Consider the following 21,567-nt stretch of genomic DNA (forward strand, 5'->3'; position numbering starts at 1 on the left):
GAGTGTCTGTTGCGAGTCTCTATCGCTAATGAACATTGGGTTTTGTGTTTTCGGTATATCAGGGTTGTATTCTGGAGATCTTCGGGGTGCCTTATCCAATCGATTTGATCCCTATCCCCATGGTAGATATCTGCGTGATTGTGGCCATGGATTGGCTGAGCCGTTTCGGTGCTATGATTGATTGTGAGGGTCAGCGCGTGGTAGTTCGAACCCCAAGTGGGGGAGAATTGGTTATCTATGGAGAGGGAACCAGGATGGGTACAAGGTTTTGTTCTGCAGCACGAGCTCGACAGTATATTCAGCTCGGGTGTGTGGGTTATTTGGGTTATGTGATGGATACGCATGTTGTTGACCAGGTTTCTGTTTCAGAGGTCCCGGTGGTCAGGGAGTTTGCCGATGTATTTATGGAGGAGTTACCTGGTGTGTCTCCTAAGAGGTAGGTCGAGTTCATGATTGATCTCGTGCCAGGTGCGGCCCCGATTGCCAAGGCGCCGTACCGTTTGTCACCGCCCAAGATGCAGGAGTTGTCATCTTAGTTGTAGAAGCTGCTAGGCAATCATTTCATCAGACCGAGTAGTTCTCCGTGGGGAGCGCCAACTTTATTCGTCAAGAAGAAGGACGGTTCACACCGGATGTGTATTGATTACCGGGAGTAGAACAAGCTAGTGGTGAAGAACCGTTATCCCCTTCAGCGGATTGATGATCTCTTTGATCAGTTATAGGGTGCATCTTGGTTCTCCAAGATAGACCTAAGGTCTGGGTACCATCAGGTCAGGGTGAGAGAGGATGACATGGAGAAGACCGCGTTCCGAACTCGTTATGGGCATTAAGAGTTCGTGGTGATGCCATTCGGGCTCACCAATGTGCCTGCCGTATTTATGGATTTGATGAATCGGGTATGCAGGCTGATGCTCGATCGTTCGATTATCGTGTTTATTGATGATATGTTGGTATATTCCAAGACCAAAGAGCAGAATGAGGAGCGTCTTCTCGAGCTTCTAGGGACTTGGAGGGGAGAACGACTTTATACTAAGTTCTCGAAGTGTGAGTTTTGGTTGCAAGAGGTTCAGTTCCTTGGACACCTCGTTAAACAGGATGGGATATTGGTCGATCCGGCCAAGATCGAGGTTGTGATGCAGTGGGAGGTTCCAAAATCTCCCTTGGATATCAGGAGTTTCTTGGGGTATGCAGGGTACTACCGAAGATTTATTTAGGATTTCTCCAAGATTGCAGTACCCCTCACTCGTGTGACGAGGAAGGGGGTGGATTTTTGGTGGGGCCTTGAGCAGTAGTCAACATTTGAGACCCTCCGACAGAGATTATGCGAGGCACCAGTTTTGACACTCCCGGAGGGAATTGAGGATTTTGTGGTTTTCTGTGATGCACCCATCACTGGCTTGGGGGCGGTCCTCATGCATAGAGGATGAGTGATAGCTTATGCTTCGCGACAGCTGAAGCCGCATGAGACGAAATATCCCACACATGATCTTGAGTTGGGGGCTATGGTTTTTTCCCTCAAGATTTGGAGGCATTATCTTTATGGGGTCCGCTGTACTATCAACAAGGCTCACAAGAGTTTGAGACACATTATGGATTAGCCGAACCTAAACATGAGGCAACGTAGGTGCTTGGACGTAGTCAAGGATTATGACTGCAAGATCCTTTACCATCCAAGTAAAGCGAATGTGGTGGTGGATGAGGATATCAGTGAATTCTCCGTTTGTAGGATTGATTAGGGAGGCTCAAGCCGAGAGTGTTCGGGAAGAGAATTGGAAGATTGAGAGGATCAGGGGTGAGATCACCAGATTTGTTTCGGACAGTCGTGGTTTGTTGACCCGTTGTGGTCGGGTATGGGTTCCTATGTCTAGTGGGGTCAGACAGATTGTGTTGGAGGAGGCTCATAAGTCTCACTTTTCTATTCATCCAGGGGCCACCATAATGTATCGGGATCTGAGAATGAGCTACTGGTGGCCGTGTATGAAGAAGGAGATCGTCTGGTATGTGGAGAGGTGCTTGACCTTCAGAATGGTCAAGGCCGAGCATCAGAGGCGGCATGGCAAGCTGCAGCCTCTGGAGGTTCCCATGTGGAAATCGGAGCATATGTGTATGGACTTCATCACCATGTTGCCGAAGACGGCTAAGGGTTTTGATGAGATTTGGGTCATCGTGGATCGAGTGAACAAGAGTGCCTACTTCCTGGTGATTCGGGAAAGTTCTTCGGCCGAGAAGTTGGCCGATGTGTATATTCGTGAGATCGTTGCTCGCCATGGGGTTCCGATCTCCATTGTTTCAGACCGTGATGTTCGGTTCACCTCCTGTTTTTTGCAGAAGTTCCATGAGGAACTAGGGACGAGGTTACACTTCAGTACAACTTATCATCTGCAGAACGACGGCTAGAGTGAGCGAACGATACAGGCCCTTGAGGATATGTTGCAGTCTTGTGTCATTGATTTTGGTGGGCGTTAGGACTGCTACTTACCTCTTGTGGAGTTCTCCTACAACATCAGTTTTCACTCCAGCATTGGTGCTCCACCTTTTGAGCTCTTGTATGGGCGGAGATGTTGGATTAATGTCTAAGTCCATAACTATATTTGGTATGTACTTGACCCGACTCGGCATGGTCCATTTGGGTTGCACTTCACCGACACAATTTATATGGATAGTCTTTTGAGAATAGTATATTTATGATTTATATTAATATATTATAAGTTCTAATATATTAATATGGAATCATATTATTTAATTAGTATTGATCAAGAATTAATTTAGAATTAATTAAGTGATCAAAAAGAACTAATTAAATATGGACTCTTATATATATGGAATGGGCCAAGTTCATTTAGGTTGGGCTAAGCTTTCATGGATGGTCCATGGAGCTTTTAACCCATGGATCCTATGTAAATGAAAGGTCATGGGTATTAGGGTTTACATGGATGTAACCCTAATCCTCCATAATATATAAAGGGGTCCTTGGCTCACAAAATTGGCACAAGTGTGTGAAAATAAGAGTGGGCCGATTTTAGTGTGCATACATATTCTCTCAAGTTCTTCCAAGGTGTTTTGGTGATTTGTGATTCCATTTGAGGCTTCCACACTATTGGGGCTAAGCTCTTAAAGCTTGAAGACATCAAGCTACATTAAAAGGTATGTCATCTAACTAGAACTTTGTAGTATAGGTGCTTCATAATATGCTAGTTAGGATGAAACCTTGGAATAGTTAATATTTGCATGTATAATAGAGAAAACATAGATCCAAGGTTTATAGGGTTGCATGTACACCATAGGAGTGTTAGAATGCTCAAAACCCAACAGTGGTATCAGAGCCATGGGTTGTTTTCTGTTATATTGATGCAAATGTTTTATTTTCAAGTTATAAAAAAATGGAAAAAAAACATGACGTTTGTCAAATTTTAAGATAATTACTTGTTTTGTGAAAAACGAATTATTTGTAAAATTTGAATCATTTGTTATATGAGTTGAATTAGGTCAAGTTTAGTAAAAGATAAAATGATATGATTATTTTATTAGTTTTAAAAGTTTGATCTAAATGTTTTAAGGAGTTACATATTTTGTCATAAAATTTTGGAGCTCAAAAGTTTTTTTTAAAGTTGTGATCTAAAGAGTTTTTTGAAACCTCCATAAATTATGGATATGAAAAGGTTTTTAAAAAAAATTGATTCAAAGTTTTTTATGGAGTTACAAAACTTGGTCTTAATGTTTTAAAGAATTCCATAACTTGTTCTTAAGTTATGGAACATGGAAAGTTTCATCAGAAAACACCATTAATTCCATAAGTTATGGAATCCAAAGGTTTTCAAGAATTACAAAACTTGCCCTCAAGTTTTGGAATTTGAGAAAAGTTTTTTATGAAAAAAAGAATTGAATTTTAAAACTCTTGGGTTCATAACTTAAACAATTAATTAAATGGTTTTAATTTTGAGTTTAATAATTGGAATTATGATGTTTTGTTGAATAGTTCAAATTAACTCTTATGGACTTTATTAATAGTTAATTAAAGCGTTTAATTAAAAGAGTATTATTAAATCCATAAATATATGGTTTGAGTTTAATTAAATTAAAAGTCTAGTTTAATTAATAGATTAAACCACCAAGTATTTTAAATGTCTAAAATACACCCTTATACTATTATAATATTAAAAGTTTAATATATTATATGTATAAGAGCAAGTCGTCTTACCATTAGTAGGCCTCATTTACGAAGCCGGTCTATAAGGGGGTATAAGGTTACTGCCTATAAAATGGCAGTTTAATGGGTGTCCACTCTCACTCACCGCTTCCTTGACCGGTGGAGGGTCGTTAGTCGAACGGGTAGGACAAGGACTATAATTCTTCCTTCATTATAAGTATAATGATAAATACTAAGTAACTAAACACTTATAAATTCCCAATCTTAGTTACTTAGGAAAATATGAATAAGGTGATAATCCATGAAATTACACTTTGCACTTTGTTTAAGCTGTTAGTGGAGCATGTGTGGTTAACCGGTACACTAACTTGGACTTAACAAGGTAGGAAAAGGGTAACTTAATGTTTATCATAGTATCGTTGGAGCGTGTGTGGTTAACCGGCACATCGATTGAGGGGTAAATATTAAGGGTACCAAGTATATTTGCATGGTTACTTCACACCTTGTTTTGTGATCCTCGGCATCCCAGTCACAAAACCTGAAGGGCACACTCGAGATTGAAACATGCCATTGAAAAGTTCAATGAATCTCAAAAGAATCTAGGAGTTTCAAAACCAATTAAAACCTACTAATACATTTCGTTTATCTTGGTGGAAATTGGTGAATCGTCATTCACCTACCTTCAAATATTTTATAGCTTGGATTACGGCATCCCTCTTCCAAGTTATAAAATAGTTTGTTGGGTCCTAGCCTTAATATATCATATTGGGTGTTATATTAAGGACTTAAATCAACTTTACGTGAATTTCTCCCATTGTTGATGTCTGGTTTAGACAACAACGATCTTCCCAAACCAAGCTTTCCTAATGAATATGACTTCCCGAGTTTGGCTCATGGAAGTCATACTTCTCTTCCTCCACCTCCTCCAATTATTCTCCCTAACCCACAAGTTCAAGGTCACTCAAGCCCTAATGGCAAGCAAGGTCTATGTGTGATCACATCTTAGAGATGAAGTCACATATTGACAAGCCGGGAGAGTTGGATGTCAAAGTCTTGAGAAAGTTAGATGTTCAATCACTTTCTAAGTCACATAGTGAGTTCCTTTGGGACTAATATGAAACAGACTATGACATGAACCTTAATGATCATATCTATTTGCTTGGTGCTGCTGAATCAGCAATGATTTGGAACGATAGTAAAGCAAATTTGATTAGAATATCAACTTCCCAAAAACTTTATGGACAGTGACAATGGTGACACTGGAAATCCAGAAAAAGCATTCTCTTCCCAATGGAAAGGGATTGGCCATAGTTAACCCGGTTGACCAAATGGTAAAGAGAAAGGCTAAGTCTGAGATAGTCCCATTACCAAAGGGTCCATATGTTTATTTTGCCAAAGGAAGGGGCGTTGATTGCAAAGCTGCCAAATTTACCTAAGGATGTTAAAGTCAATAAGTTTGACTCTACATCAGGTAGAGCCCATTATCTAACTCTGTTAAGTTCTATTCTGAGATCCTCATTACATGATGTAACTGGGTCACATGTTGATGTTTTAAGAATCAAAGAATAGAGATAAATCTTAAAGGAAGTATATGCTGATTCTGATCGCGAAGGTGGATTTCGATCGCATCAGAATTTTGAGCAGTTGCTTAAGAAGTTATGATATATTGCTAAGGAATAGATAACAACAATTTTCCATGTGGATTGTAAGGATAAGTTTTTCCGCAAAGTTTTAAAATAAAAGAAAATTGTTTAATTTTATTTATTTGAAGTATCCTTACAATGGCATTTGTGGAAAATTGCTGCTTATATGATTCCACTGACAGCAATATTGGAAAATGGATTTGATTCTTTCATTTGTGGTACTGTCTAAATTTACCAAATCAAGAAAGTTCCTCATCGCCCAAGTTTCAATTGGACCGAAACTTGGAATCATGCAAGTTGAATAGTATGATGAATGAGAACTTTCAAGCATTGGAAAATCAAGACTAATTACTTGTTCACATGGATGTGTGAGTCAAGTGAAGGACTAAAGGGATCGAGTACACATTCTTGTGCACTGGTCATGTCCACCACAAAGCTCATTAAGACTATTTGATTTACTAAAGTTTAGTAAATATGGTTATACTTACAAGTTTAAGTATAATTCTGAAACATTGGAAAAGTCTCAATGTATGGCAGAACGAATGGGAAGAATCAAATTAGGCAGAAGGATAAAAGTTTCTCAAATCTGAAAAGATGGGAGAGTACTTTAGTATCATGTTTGTGATCATCTTAATGATTTAGAAATCATATCACAATTAGTCCTCTAAAGGTCATCTTAGTGCATTCTTATGACTAAGAAGAGGAGTCATGAATTGTTGAAATGGTTAGATCAGGAAGATGAGTCATACTTCGGTCCAAAACAATTCTTAGAGTCATACTCCAAGATTGTAACTTGAGTGACATATCTTAAAGAAAGGTTTAAAACACTTGTCAAATGTAAGAGTAAAAGTGTCCTACTCTTGTACATTTGAAATTGGTAAGTTGTGATGTTTTGGATAAAACAAAGACCAACTAAGGCCAATTGTGTGAAGTGTTTGTCTTGATAAAGAATCCGCACTATCTCTTGAATATTTGGCAAGATAGTCTTATATGTCAAGAGAATAGTGGGAGTCTTAAATATCCTAAAAAGAATTTCAAGAACTAATCAAGAATAAAACCTGAGTTTCTTCACTAGCACACGACTTGAGGTTTATAACCTATCGTGTTGACATATTCTGTGCCCATTCCAGTTAAAGTTGGCTTTGCATAGGAGTTCTGAAAGTTCTCAATTGGTTGCATAATAACTTGGAAGCAATGGCAGGCCCTGTACTGCCAGGTGACAAGAAGTTAAGATTGCATAAGTTCAGTCCATATGAGTTTGGATTTGTCATTATCCTTGTCTTGTGACTATGGTTTTGACGATTCACATGGATAAGAACACATACACCATAAAATCTAAGGGTCATAAGGTTTCTCTCCGATTCATGAAAATGATGGTGAGGAAACACTTCCACCAAGTAGATTTGAAGCAGATGGCTAAAGGTCTAAACAATTGAGACTATGATTACGACATCCCTTTTCATAGTTCTGAAATTGTTTAGACACACATGCATCCTATCTAAGGAAAGGTGTATGATTTTGATAAAGTTTTATCAAAGCATCTCGTATCAGAAATCTAAACTTTGGTAAGAAAGTCAATAAAGTATTGATTTCTAGAAGTCCAGCTGATTTCTGAGTACATGTCAAAGCTAGTGGGAGCATAAGTGTTATGCTAATAATCATCATGTTAATGGGAGCATGATAATTATTGTTAGTGTTGCAAGTTAGCAATGTTAATTATAGAAAACAAAAGTTTCAATTCGTGAGGCTGCAGGGATTGAAAAAGTTGTTTTGCTATAATTAAGGGAGAGGATATACTTCATTTCAGTTCTAAACGCTTAGATTGAGACCTTAATCATCTTTAGTCAAGAATATATATATGAATTTCATGTTGGATTGGTTCAACTTAAGGAAATTCTATATATTGCGTTCTCAAAATTCGATTATGATTACAGCATCCCTCTTCATAGTCAAAATTTGAAAACATGGCAAATAAAAATATTGTAGCAAAAGACTGGTCTAGAATCATGTCTTTATGTGAGACATCATGAATCGTGTACCATTTGCTTTGAGTACAGGATCGATTGCATGTGCTATAATATTTGTCATTTCTAAATTTTTCCAAATGCCCAGAGGCATTAAGAAGGGAAAAGGTCTAGAATTGGATATGACTAAAATGATTAAGCAATTGTCGAGGACAATCTGAGGTTTACCAAAGATTGGTTGCTCAGGGACAGTTGGAAGTATAGTGCTAATTTTGGAAGGACCATATTGACATATTCTGAAAAGAGACATCTCTTATTAAGAAGTGATAGTCAAAATGAGAATATGGAGTTGTCTCCATAGGTGGAAGTTATCTATGTAAGATTAGAAAACTTAATGCAAGAAGCATGTCCAAAGCAATGTACTTTGAATATGAGACTTAGTTTCCATGGAGTTGATCTCCATTGGAATACCTTATAATGACTGTTGACAACTCTTTGTGACTTTGTACATATTCATTACAGGAGGGTCAGTGCATATAAGTTTAAAATCTAAACAAATTTCGATAAATGATAGGAATTTGAAATTCTCACATTTTTCAATAAGGATTTGGGAGTGTGAAATTAGAATCATTGAAATTATGTTCAATTGGTTTATTTCACAAAGTAAGGATCATAGACAAACATAGAGTGCATACTTGGTGTATGGCAAAGCTATTGTTTAAGAAAAACATAGTATACATGCTTAGAGCATGGGACAACTAGTGTTTTTAATTCAAGTATAAAGTTGATAAAACCGAAACAATGAATAATGAGTAATCAGTATGGTGATAATAAAAGTGTTTATTTATATTCATAGGGTTTGATACCATATTTGATTCCTTTATTCTTGTGTTTCACTTTGCATGTTTTGACTTCCAGAATAACTAAGTCGCTCTTCCTGAATGATTAAGTTATTCAAACCATCCACAGTCGGTCATATGTTGGAAGTAGATATGAATCAAGATTGTCATGGGTTGGTTTGTAGAGGTCCAAGTTGGTGGACAAAGTGGTGCTACAACACTCATGAGTGCTCATAAGTTCTGAGTATTGGATTCAACCCGCGCTCATTTGAATCACTTCATGGATTTTATCACGAGTGATCATGAGACGATAATATCTTATATTCTTCAAACCTAGAGATATGAGTTGTTACTATGAGTTGGTTATACATTGATTGCACGAAAACGCATTTGGTAACTCGATGTTATAAAGCATTCCTTTGTGTATGATTCAACAAGTAGTAGAACAAGCCATATGAGTCGAAGTTTATCCATTCCTTTTACCTTCGGGATAAAAGCGATATATGTGGGCCCCTCGATGATTTAGCGATGACACATGTGAGTGCTTGGCCAAGCCAGGACTTATTTGATTTGTTCAATCAGTCAGTCATCATAAATCGAAAATCGGGAAACAACAAATGGATAGAAAGAATGATTATAATCCATGTCTCAGTCCATATGATATCTAGAATGGAGGAATATATGATCCCTTATCTAATGGACAAGTCATCGACAAGGTCAGAGTTCGACAGCGGCTTTAAGAGCTACGATTGCCAGTTAGGTTTTGAAGTCATACTCAATAATAGTTTTAGACTTATCCAAGTGGGAGACTGTTGGATTAATGTCTAAGTCCATAACTATATTTGGTATGTACTTGACCCGACCCGGCATGGTCCATTTGGGTTGCACTTCACCGGCACAATTTATATGGATAGTCTTTTGAGAATAGTATATTTATGATTTATATTAATATATTATAAGTTCTAATATATTAATATGGAATCATATTATTTAATTAGTATTGATCAAGAATTAATTTAGAATTAATTAAGTGATCAAAAAGAACTAATTAAATATGGACTCTTATATATATGGAATGGGCCAAGTTCATTTAGGTTGGGCTAAGCTTTCATGGATGGTCCATGGAGCTTTTAACCCATGGATCCTATGTAAATGAAAGGTCATGGGTATTAGGGTTTACATGGACGTAACCCTAATCCTCCATAATATATAAAGGGGTCCTTGGCTCACAAAATTGGCACAAGTGTGTGAAAATAAGAGTGGGCCGATTTTAGTGTGCATACATATTCTCTCAAGTTCTTCCAAGGTGTTTTGGTGATTTGAGATTCCATTTGAGGCTTCCACACTATTGGGGCTAAGCTCTTAAAGCTTGAAGACATCAAGCTACATCAAAAGGTATGTCATCTAACTAGAACTTTGTAGTATAGGTGCTTCATAATATGCTAGTTAGGATGAAACCTTGGAATAGTTAATATTTGCATGTATAATAGAGAAAACATAGATCCAAGGTTTATTGGGTTGCATGTACACCATAGGAGTGTTAGAATGCTCAAAACCCAACAGGAATTGCCGTACCCCGGTTTGTTGGGGCAAGGTTGGTCACAGGGTTATGGGGTGGACCGAGGTGGTCCTTCAGATTATGGAGATGATTCAACAGATTAGGCTGAGGTTGCAGACTGTACGAGTCGGTAGAAGAGTTATGCCGACTGGCGCCGATTCGAGTTGGAGTTTCAGGTCGGTGACATGGTGTTACTGAAGGTCTCACCTTGGAAAGGTGGGATTTGCTTCATGAAGAAGGGGAAATTGGGTCCCTGATATATTGGTCCATTCCTGGTTATTGTCAGGGTTGGCAAGGTCGCTTACATATTTGGATCTTCCTAAGGAGCTCAGTTAGATTCACCACACTTTCCATGTTTCGCAGCTGCGAAAATGCGTATTGGACGAGGATGCAGTGGTGTCACACCCCCAAACCAAGGATGGCGGAAACGTCCGGGGGTGGAGGACTTCATGTATAGTATCATAACCACAATGGTAATAGTAATTCAAGCAAACACAACCAACATATATAATTGAAAGAGTTACATCATTTTATGAATTACATGTTTCCAAATCAATTACAATATGTTGACAAAAATATGAAATGTCCGATGCCTTAACGTCCCATCCTCAAAATGCACTTGGTTACCTGTTTAGTGATTTCCTGAGAATACAAGTTGTTTGAAAAAGTGTCAACACAAAGGTTGGTGAGTTCATAAGCTTTTGTTTTGTATTGATAAAAACCTCTCTCTTGTAAATGTAATGTTTGTTCCAGAAAAATCCGATATTTTCCTTAAAATGTCTGATGTAGTCTTATATCCAAAGACCAAACTGTATAAGTAACCTTTCTTACTTATAGAAAATAATGTAAGTTTAAATCGACATAAACGCGTTTGATTTCTATGAAATTCCCGTAAATTCCTATGTTTGTTAATACTTTCTGTGAGTTATTATAACCATACTATGACCTAGTTGGCCTGAAACGACGTTCTTCAGGCGTTGGAAATGTTATGACATTTGTCACCCCAGACCTGCCGGTCTAACTGTTGCATGCAGTTAAGGTGTGGGTTTGTCAGACCTAATATAGATCTATATACAACTATCACGCTCTCCCTCCAGGAGACTCTGGTTACAATACAGGACTTATTTGTATAGTGAAGCGAATGTCTCACAAAGTCATTAACGGAATTACGTGTTGTGTAATGAAAATCCTCTCTGTATAAATGTACCCTTTTGAAATTTATGTATTATGTAATGTATCATAAACTATACCTATTATAGTTTATCAAAACAAGGGTAGTAGTAGTAATGTATGTCAACTATACTTAACATAGTTTATCCAAATGTTTGTATGTAATGGATGTACCTTGATTAGAACAATTTATTATTTCTATGCTTTATCTAGCAAAAATCCATTGGTTAACTGTTGTATGTCCTTATACTAAGACAAAATGTCATATAATGCAATAACATATAATCACATAAAGATATACACCTTGCTCAACATGTTACAAGGTGTAATGAAATTGATAGCATTTTTCTGTTGTTAACAATTTCTATTACTGTTCTTAGAAAATTTATAGAAAAATCATCATAGGTCCAAATCAGAATCCGTAAATTCTTAGAGTTTGGAAAATGAGTCTAGTTTATTCATAAATTTTCTCACGATTTTTAGTGACCTCCAACTTAGGTGAAAACGTCCATAATCACAGACTGGTCCGGATTGGTTCTTGAAATGATAGGCAGTTTTGTAAAAATCACCATAAATTGTAGAAAAATCTTATGGAGATGTGCAAGTAGCCATTTTAAAGCTAAGAACTTGAACTACTTGCACCATGTACAGTTTTGAAAACAAAAATGTTTAAGTTGACCCAAACAGTCCGTGAATGGAGTCCAACTTTTCTGATGAAAGCTGTTAGAAGAATTTAGTTGTGTTCTTGGTGTTTTAACTTGTATTCCCCCCCCCCCCCCCTTAAAACATAAGAAAACATGAAAATGTAGGAGTATGAACTCACCTTATGTGATTTCAGTAGATGAATGTTGGAGAAGGGAAGTGTTCAACTCAAGAACACTGGAAGATGCCTTGAAGATTTTCGAGAACCTAACATCAAAGTGATGGAGTTTGTGTAAGCAATCGATGATTGGAGTAGAATGGAGTGTAATAATCACAAGGTGGATGAATTATACTTACCAAGAGTAGAATAAAGCTTTATGATCAGCCTTGGAGTCTCGAAATAGAGAGAAAAAGTTTGAGAGAAAACTTGTGTTTGATTTTTGGTGTAATGAGAGCAAGTGAGTGAAAATGAGGAGAGAGGTTGATTTGCTCCAGCTCTTAGAACATGGGAGGGGCTGATGATTGATGGAAAAGTACAAGAAAGTGACTAGGGATGGTGGTGAGATGTGACTGGTCATAGAGTGGGTGTGGGTGGTTGCTTGTGTCATAAACTAAGGAAAAGTCAACACTCCACCTCTTGTACTTTACCCACTAAATCTTGGATAAGATTTATCCCGAAAAACGTGATTAATTAATAAATATGGGGCCTTATATGTTAAAATAAAGTTTTGGGTGAAAATCCCGCGTTAAAATAATTAAAATCGGGCTTAGAACGCAAAACTAGTCGAAAACCGGGAAGAAAATGGCAACCTGCGAGACCTCTCGGTGCTAGGCCGAGGTTCGGTCCCAAGGCTGCTGGGCCCGAAGGCGAAAGGAGGCGAAAGGAGTAAGAAGCGAAATGGACCGAAAGGCTTAGGAGCGAAGACGAAGGTAGGGTTCGGTCCGAGAGGCTTCAGGTTCGGGTCAGGCGAGGTTCGGTCCGAAGGGCAGGTTCGGTTCTTGGGGTTCGCTTCTCAGCAGTTCGGTCCTTTAAGGGGACTTTCGGCCCTAAGAGGCTTCGGCCCTATAAGGTAGGTTTCGGGTCCTTAAGGGTATCTTACCAGTTTTTACTCCGTTTTAAGCGGTTTTTGACCCGGTTAAGGGTCGGGATGGCCCAAATGATTACAAAAAGTTACGGGAACTTTTGAGAGAGATTTGGGAGAGATTTCGAATAGAGAGAGATAGAGTGAAGGAGATTTAGAGAGGTCCCATTTATGACCTTTTTGAGCATCCGGCTTCGCAACGCAAGGTCCGTAAACCCCGTTAAGCCATGAATTAGTGTCCTACACACTCCCGATGAGTGTGCAATAGTGTTTTATCGCTTTGTTTCATTGTTTAGCACTATCAAGGCTAAGGAAGATTAAATACACGAATTTCCCAATTGATGTTTTCCCTTTAAATTAGCGAACTGTTCAGTAATTACATAGCGTAAACCCTAATATACAAGGGTTGACTGAGTTGACTGGTTGGACTTGTTGACTTAGTTTGACTTTGACTTGACCAGAATTTGACGGTTGTCACATCATCCCCCCGTTAGAAGGAATTTCGTCCCGAAATTAGCTTTTTGAATGGGACTTCAAGAATTTGGGAAGAGATGTGGATACTTTTGTTTCATCTGATCCTCACGTTCCCAGGTGAATTCGAGTCCTCATTTAGCGTTCCAGCGGACCTTCACAATGGGAATACGACTTTGCTTTGTTCTTTTGATCTCTCGATCCATGATTTCTACCGGTTCTTCCACGAATTGGAGACTCTCGTTGATTTCAATTTCGTCGAGTGGTATCACGAGGGTCTAATCTGATAGGCATTTCTGTAAGTTTGATACGTGGAAGGTAGGATGTACGTGATTTAGTTCTTGTGGTAATCGGAGTTTGTATGCCACTGGGCCGATCCTGGCAAGGATTTCGAATGGTCCGATGTACCTTGGGTTTAGTTTCCCCCGTTTACCGAAACGTATCATTCCTTTCCAAGGGGAAACTTTTAGTAGTACTCGATCACCGACCTGGAATTCCAAGTGTTTGCGTCGCTTATCCGCGTAACTCTTTTGCCCATCTCGGGATGCTTTCAGTCTTTCCCGAATTTGAACGATCTTCTCTGTGGTTTCTCTTATTATCTCCGGGCCAGTGAGGGTGCTATTAAGGACTTGTCCCTTAGCTAGTTGCGTGTCGCCCACTTCAGCCCATCACAGGGGTGACCTGCACTTGCGGCCATAGAGGGCTTCAAATGGTGCAACCTAGATGCTAGTGTGATAACTGTTATTGTACGAGAATTCAACAAGTGGTAAATGGGTATTCCAAGATTTACCAAAGTCTATCACACACGCTCTAAGCATGTCCTCCAGCGTCTGAATGGTCCTCTCACTTTGCCCGTCAGTTTGTGGGTGATAGGCTGTACTCATGTCAAGCCTAGTCCCCAGGGATTTCTGTAGAGACTGCCAAAATCGCGATGTAAATCTACTATCTGTCAGAGATAATGGATATCGGCACGCCATGTAGTCGTACCACCTCTTTGATGTATATTCTAGTCAACTTCTCCATCTTGTCGGTTTCCTTAATCGGTAGGAAGTGCGCTGATTTGGTCAATCTGTCCACGATTACCCATATGGTATAAAGCCCACCCGTGGTCTTAGGTAGCTTGGTTATGAAGTCCATGGTTATTCGTTCCCACTTCCACTCCGGTATATCAGGTTGTTGCAGCAATCCTGAGGGTTTTCTGGTATTCCACCTTGACTTTGGCGCAAGTCAGACACTTGCCCACATAGGTAGCAATATCGACTTTCATGTTCGGTCGCCAGTACAACTTCTTGAGGTCTAGATACATCTTATCCGAACCTGGATGGATGGAGTATCGAGTCTTGTGTGCTTCATTCATGACGACGTCCCGGAACCCACCGAACTTTGGTGTCCAGATTCGGTTCATGAGGTAACGAACTCCGTCGTCTTTGACTTCCAGATTCTTATCCATTCCTCTTAATGCCTCACCCGTCACATTTTCCGGTTTCAAGGCCCCCAGCTGAGCCTCTTTGATTTGTGTGGACAGGTGTGAATGGATTGTCATCGTTAATGACTTTACTCGGCGCCCCGAGTATTCCTTTCGACTTAAGGCATTTGCTACTACGTTTGCCTTACCTAGGTGATAACGAATCTCACACTCATAATTGTTCAGTAGTTCTACCCATCGCCTTTGCCTCATGTTGAGCTCCTTTTGATTGAGAATGTGCTGAAGGCTCTTGTGATCGGTAAAGACGGTACACTTCGTTCCGTAAAGGTAGTGTCTCCAGATCTTTAGGGCGAACACTACTGCTCCCAATTCGAGGTCATGCGTGGTGTAGTTGACCTCGTGTGTTTTCAATTGCCTCGATGCGTAGGCAATGACCTTTCCTCGCTGCATTAAAACACACCCAAGCCCCTAGTTTGATGCATCGCAGTAGACTACAAAGTCTTCGGTTCCTTCTGGCAGAGACAGGATTGGTGCGCTGCACAGAGCTTGTTTTAACGTTCGGAAGGCCGCTTCTTTTTTATCTTCCCATTTAAACGTCACACCCTTTTGAGTCAAAGTGGTGAGTGGTTTAGCGATCTTGGAGAAGTTTTGGATGAATCTTCGGTAGTATCCGACAAGTCCCAAGAATTGTCGGACTTCCGTTGGTGTTGTAGGTGCTGACCGGTTTTCGATCGCTTTTATTTTTGAGGGGTCCACATGTATCCCTTTCTCGCTAACCACGTGGCCAAGGAAATCCACTTCTCGGATCCAGAATTCGCACTTAGAGAATTTAGCGTAGAGCTTCTCAGCTCTCAGCGTTTCTAACACTTGTCGTAGGTGTTGGCGATGCTCTTCCTTGCTTCGTGAGTAGACCAAAATGTCGTCGATGAACACGATCACGAACTTGTCTAAGTAGGGTCGACACACTCGGTTCATCAGGTCCATGAATACCGCAGGTGCGTTGGTTAACCCGAAGGGCATCACTACAAACTCGTAATGCCCATAGCAAGTTCTGAAGGCTGTCTTGGGGATGTCTTCTTCTTGAATTCGTAGCTGATGGTAACCCGACCTCAGATCGATTTTTGAAAAGTAGCTTGCCCCTTGAAGTTGGTCGAAGAGGTCGTCGATTCGGGGTAGAGGGTATCGGTTTTTGATGGTAAGCTTATTTAACTCGCGGTAGTCAATGCACATGCGAAAAGATCTGTCCTTCTTTTTCACAAATAGGACTGGTGCTCCCCAGGGTGAAAAGCTCGGCCTGATGAACCCTTTGCTTAACAGCTCGTTCAATTAACTGGACAATTCTTGCATTTCTGCTGGCGCTAGGCGGTATGGAGCTTTGGCTACTGGGGTAGCTCCGGGGACCAAGTCGATTCGGAATTCGACTTGCCGTGCGAGGGGTACGCCTGGAAGGTCTTCGGGGAATACGTCAAGAAAGTTGCACACTTCTGGAATGTCTTTGACATCCTTCATCTCTTGTTTCTTATCTACTACGTGGGCTAAGAAGGCGTGGTATTCCTTTCGGAGATACTTTCGAGCCTTGACGCAAGAGATGATTTGTAAGTTTGCACTGGGTTTATCACCGTAGACGAGAAGGGTTTCGCCGTTTGGCAGATTGAGGCGAACGGCCCTTTCGTAACATAGAATGTCAGCACGATGAGAACTTAACCAATCCATACCGATGATTATGTCGAAACTTTTTATTGTTACCGGCATTAGGTCTATTTTAAATGAATGATTATCTAGAGTGAGGGTACACCCTGAGTATATATCGCTAGCGCGCTCTGCCTTTCCGTTTGCCATTTCTACGACGTATGTGTCTTTTAGTAATTGGGGGTCTTGTTTAAGTAAATGTTTGAATTGATGGCTCACAAAACTCCTCTCCGCTCCACTATCGAAAAGTACGCATGTATAAGAGTGATTGAGGAGAAACGTACCGGTAACCACCGTGGGGTCCTTGATTGCTTCTCCATGTCCCATGGCCAGGACTCTCCCTACACCACCAGCATTAGAAGTTTGTGCTTTCGGGCAGTTTCTCTTGAAGTGTCCTGCGTCACCACATCCATAGCAGGTTTGGCTTGCCCCAGCATTGGCTACTTGGTTGATCGGTCGTGCTGGCGCTTTACAGAGACGAGCGGTATGCCCTTTCCTGTCGCAGTTTTTGCAGTGCAGTTCCCGACAAGCACCATTGTGGTGGAAGTTGCACTTGTTGCAATTAGGGAGATTTCCAGCATATTGCTTCGGTGGTACTGGAGTGGTAGCAGTAGTGGCAGCAAGGACAGCAACAGTCTGTTGCTTCTTGGCAGGGTCCTGTGTCGGTTGCTTCTTTTCATTGTTCCAAAATTTTCTTTTGTTGTTCCCTCTTCTTGACTGATCGTGGGTAGTGGTTATAGTGTTATGACTGGCTCGGTGGTCAATGAGTTGTTGTGCCAGTTCCTTGGCACTGTCAAAAGTAGTTGGCCTTGAAGCCAAAACACTACTTTGAACTTGAGGAGACAGTCCCCAAAGGTATCGCTCCACCTTCTTCTCCTCTGGAGTGACCATTGCTGGGCAGAGGAGAGCCAAGTCATTAAATCGGGTGGTGTAAGTTTCAAGGTCGGAGCCCGACATCTTGAGGTTCCAGAGTTCTTGTTCCAACTTTTGAACCTCGCCTCTCGGGCAGTACTCCTTCATCATCAGAGCTTTCAAGTCTTCCCAGCTTATGGAGTTAGCCACCGCGAGAGTGAGTGACTTAACTCGACCGTTCCACCAAGTGAGCGCCCTACCAGTGAAAGTGAAGGCTGCATATTTGACTTTGCTTGCCTCAGGGCAAGCACATACTTCGAAGACCGCTTCGGTCCTTTCGAACCATTGCATTAGTGTGATGACTCCCCCGGTTCCATTGAAAAGGTCGGGTTTGCCATTTGTGAAATCCTTGTAGGTGCATTCCTTTGTGCGCCACGAACTGTCGCCCTGGTTAGAGGGTGTAGCACCAGATTCAGATCCACCACTGCCATTTGTGCCGATTTGCGACATAGTTGCTGCCACAGCTGTTGCTACTGCAGCCTGGAACATTGCCAGATCAAATTGCGGAGGCAGCGGCGGAGGAGGTGGTGCTGCGCTGCTGGAAGGCCTTGGTCTTCTCCTTGGCGGCATAGTTCTGTCACAAGTTTTTAAAATGACAAGTCGGTAAGACTTCCATAGTAATAACGAGTCGAGTGTTACTTGTTTTATCTCATTTGCATTATATCTCGACTTTATTGCATCAGCAAGTAATTCATAGAAGGAGTTTATGCAATTAAACTTATGAATTAAATAGTGGTGACTCAAACGGAGTCATGTGTTCGGTTCCGTGTCTGACCCACTCCTAAGATTCGCTCGATGTGCCCCAGTTGCGGACTCACCATTTCTAGGTTGATTACTTCTTTAATTACACATAACGACGAGGTACACTTAAATATCTTAGAGTTATCAGTTGTAAATTGTTTGTAATACCACATAGTAAAATCTCATGTCAACATCTAATGAAGTAAAATGCATGCCAAATTCATTGATAACTTTTAGTACACATTGTTTTGGAGAAAATTTGACCTCATAAAGGTCTACCTTACATCAATGTAAAAGATAGTTTCGACAGCACAAAAGCCACTTGAATAGTGTAATCACTTAATCACAGGGTTAGCTTACATGCAAAAAGAGTAGCACCCACGCATACTCATATACCTACTCTACGAGGATGTACGAGTAGAATGAGTTCTACTCACGGTGATCGGCCCCTGATGGTGCTTGGGACGAGGTCGATGCACCCTGCAGTTCTGCTAATCTCTATTCGGTTGCAACCATTCTCTCCTCAAGCGCCAAGTATCTTTCCCGATATTCCCTTGCTTCCGCGCGAGCAGCGAGAAGGTCCTGAATGAGTTGATCTTTGTAGTGGGAGTCCCGCTCTAGGTCTCTAGTACGAGCAGTGGTAGACTCTATGATGGCACTCAGCTCCCGAACTCGATCTGTCGTCGCCCTACCGCGATCATCGATGTTAGTTATTTGTTGAATCATGACTGGAAGAGCTCTGTCAGCCGGTCCCCCGTGGCTGAGGTCGTAGTAACCTCGTTGATCACCAAATGGTGATCGTTGTCGTTGCTGACGGCCCCATCGCTCGATCACTGTTGCCCAACGGGGTACGGGTCCGAAGTAGTCGTATCGGTTGGCGGGAATCCTGGCTAGGTATGGAGGATTGATGACCACCGGTTCCTCTTCACTTTCGTCTTCATCCATGTCTACCTCGATGTCCTCCTCTTCTTCGTCCTCCATTTCCTCTTCCTCCTCGGGTTCCTCTTCTTCCTCAACCTCTTCGGGGTCTTCCTCAGGATCTTCGGGGTCTTCTTCAGGATCTTCCTCGATCATCTCCTCGGGTTCTGCCTCGAGCCATCCAGCGTTTCCCTCATTAGGGAAGTAAGGGTCTCCAGGTAGATGGAATCCCGTCATGTTGTCTGTTCGAGAATAGGGGTGCAAGAGGTATGAAATGAATCTAAAATGTCGAGTTATAAATTCTCAAAATACTCCTATAGTATTTTAAATGTTATGTTTGGTTCTTAGCGTATTCATTATAGGGTGATGTTAGGTTGTCAGATTTGTTGTCCACTACGACTATCCTTCAATATATGCAGGTCACTTCTCGGACAGATATAGTTGATCAGGCTATATCCATCCCAGACTTGACCACATATCCCCAGGCATACTCGTAACGAACAACTCCTCCTCTTTTACTTTATGTTTTCCTAACTACGACTCTATGCGAGCATGTATGCACGTACTTATACTTTTAACGAGAAACCGTTTACTTTCTAAAAGTATAATCATTTGAAAATGTTCAAATCAGAGACTTTTAGTCCCAAATGTGTTTATAGTTTGTATATCTTATGTGGTTTGATATACTTAATTCACTATAAACCGTGCTCTGATACCAATCTGTCACACCCCCAAACCAAGGATGGCGGAAACGTCCGGGGGTGGAGGACTTCATGTATAGTATCATAACCACAATGGCAATAGTAATTCAAGCAAACACAACCAACATATATAATTGAAAGAGTTACATCATTGTATGAATTACATGTTTCCAAATCAATTACAATATGTTGACAAAAATATGAAATGTCCGACGCCTTAACGTCCCATCCTCAAAATGCACTTGGTTACCTGTTTAGTGATTTCCTGAGAATACAAGTTGTTTGAAAAAGTGTCAACACAAAGGTTGGTGAGTTCATAAGCTTTTGTTTTGTATTGATAAAAACCTCTCTCTTGTAAATGTAATGTTTGTTCCAGAAAAATCCGATATTTTCCTTAAAATGTGTGATGTAGTCTTATATCCAAAGACCAAAATGTATAAGTAACCTTTCTTACTTATAGAAAATAATGTATGTTTAAATCGACATAAACACGTTTGATTTCTATGAAATTCCCGTAAATTCCTATGTTTGTTAATACTTTCTGTGAGTTTATAACCATACTATGACCTAGTTGGCCTGAAACGACGTTCTTCAGGCGTCAGAAATGTTATGACATTTGTCACCCCAGACCTGCCGGTCTAACTGTTGCATGCAGTTAAGGTGTGGGTTTGTCAGACCCAATATAGATCTATATACAACTATCACGCTCTCCCTCCAGGAGACTCTGGTTACAATACAGGACTTATTTGTATAGTGAAGCGAATGTCTCACAAAATCATTAACGGAATTACGTGTTGTGTAATGAAAATCCTCTCTGTATAAATGTACCCTTTTGAAATTTATGTATTATGTAATGTATCATAAACTATACCTATTATAGTTTATCAAAACAAGGGTAGTAGTAGTAATGTATGTCAACTATACTTAACATAGTTTATCCAAATGTTTGTATGTAATGGATGTACCTTGATTATAACAATTTATTATTTCTATGCTTTATCTAGCAAAAATCCATTGGTTAACTGTTGTATGTCCTTATACTAAGACAAAATGTCATATAATGCAATAACATATAATCACATAAAGATATACACCTTGCTCAACATGTTACAAGGTGTAATGAAATTGATAGCATTTTTCTGTTGTTAACAATTTCTATTACTGTTCTTAGAAAATTTATAGAAAAATCATCATAGGTCCAAATCAGAATCTGTAAATTCTTAGAGTTTGTAAAATGAGTCTAGTTTATTCATAAATTTTCTCACGATTTTTAGTGACCTCCAACTTAGGTGAAAACGTCCATAATCACAGACTGGTCCGGATTGGTTCTTGAAATGATAGGCAGTTTTGTAAAAATCACCATAAATTGTAGAAAAATCTTATGGAGATGTGCAAGTAGCCATTTTAAAGCTAAGAACTTGAAATACTTGCACCATGTACAGTTTTGAAAACAAAAATGTTTAAGTTGACCCAAACAGTCCGTGAATGGAGTCCAACTTTTCTGAGGAAAGCTGTTAGAAGAATTTAGTTGTGTTCTTGGTGTTTTAACTTGTATTCCCCCCCTTAAAACATAAGAAAACATGAAAATGTAGGAGTATGAACTCACCTTATGTGATTTCAGTAGATGAATGTTGGAGAAGGGAAGTGTTCAACTCAAGAACACT

Source organism: Lactuca virosa, chromosome 1 (genome assembly GCF_052849685.1).
Source record: "Lactuca virosa cultivar CGN04683 chromosome 1, Lactuca_virosa_CGN04683_v6, whole genome shotgun sequence".
NCBI lineage: Eukaryota > Viridiplantae > Streptophyta > Magnoliopsida > Asterales > Asteraceae > Lactuca > Lactuca virosa.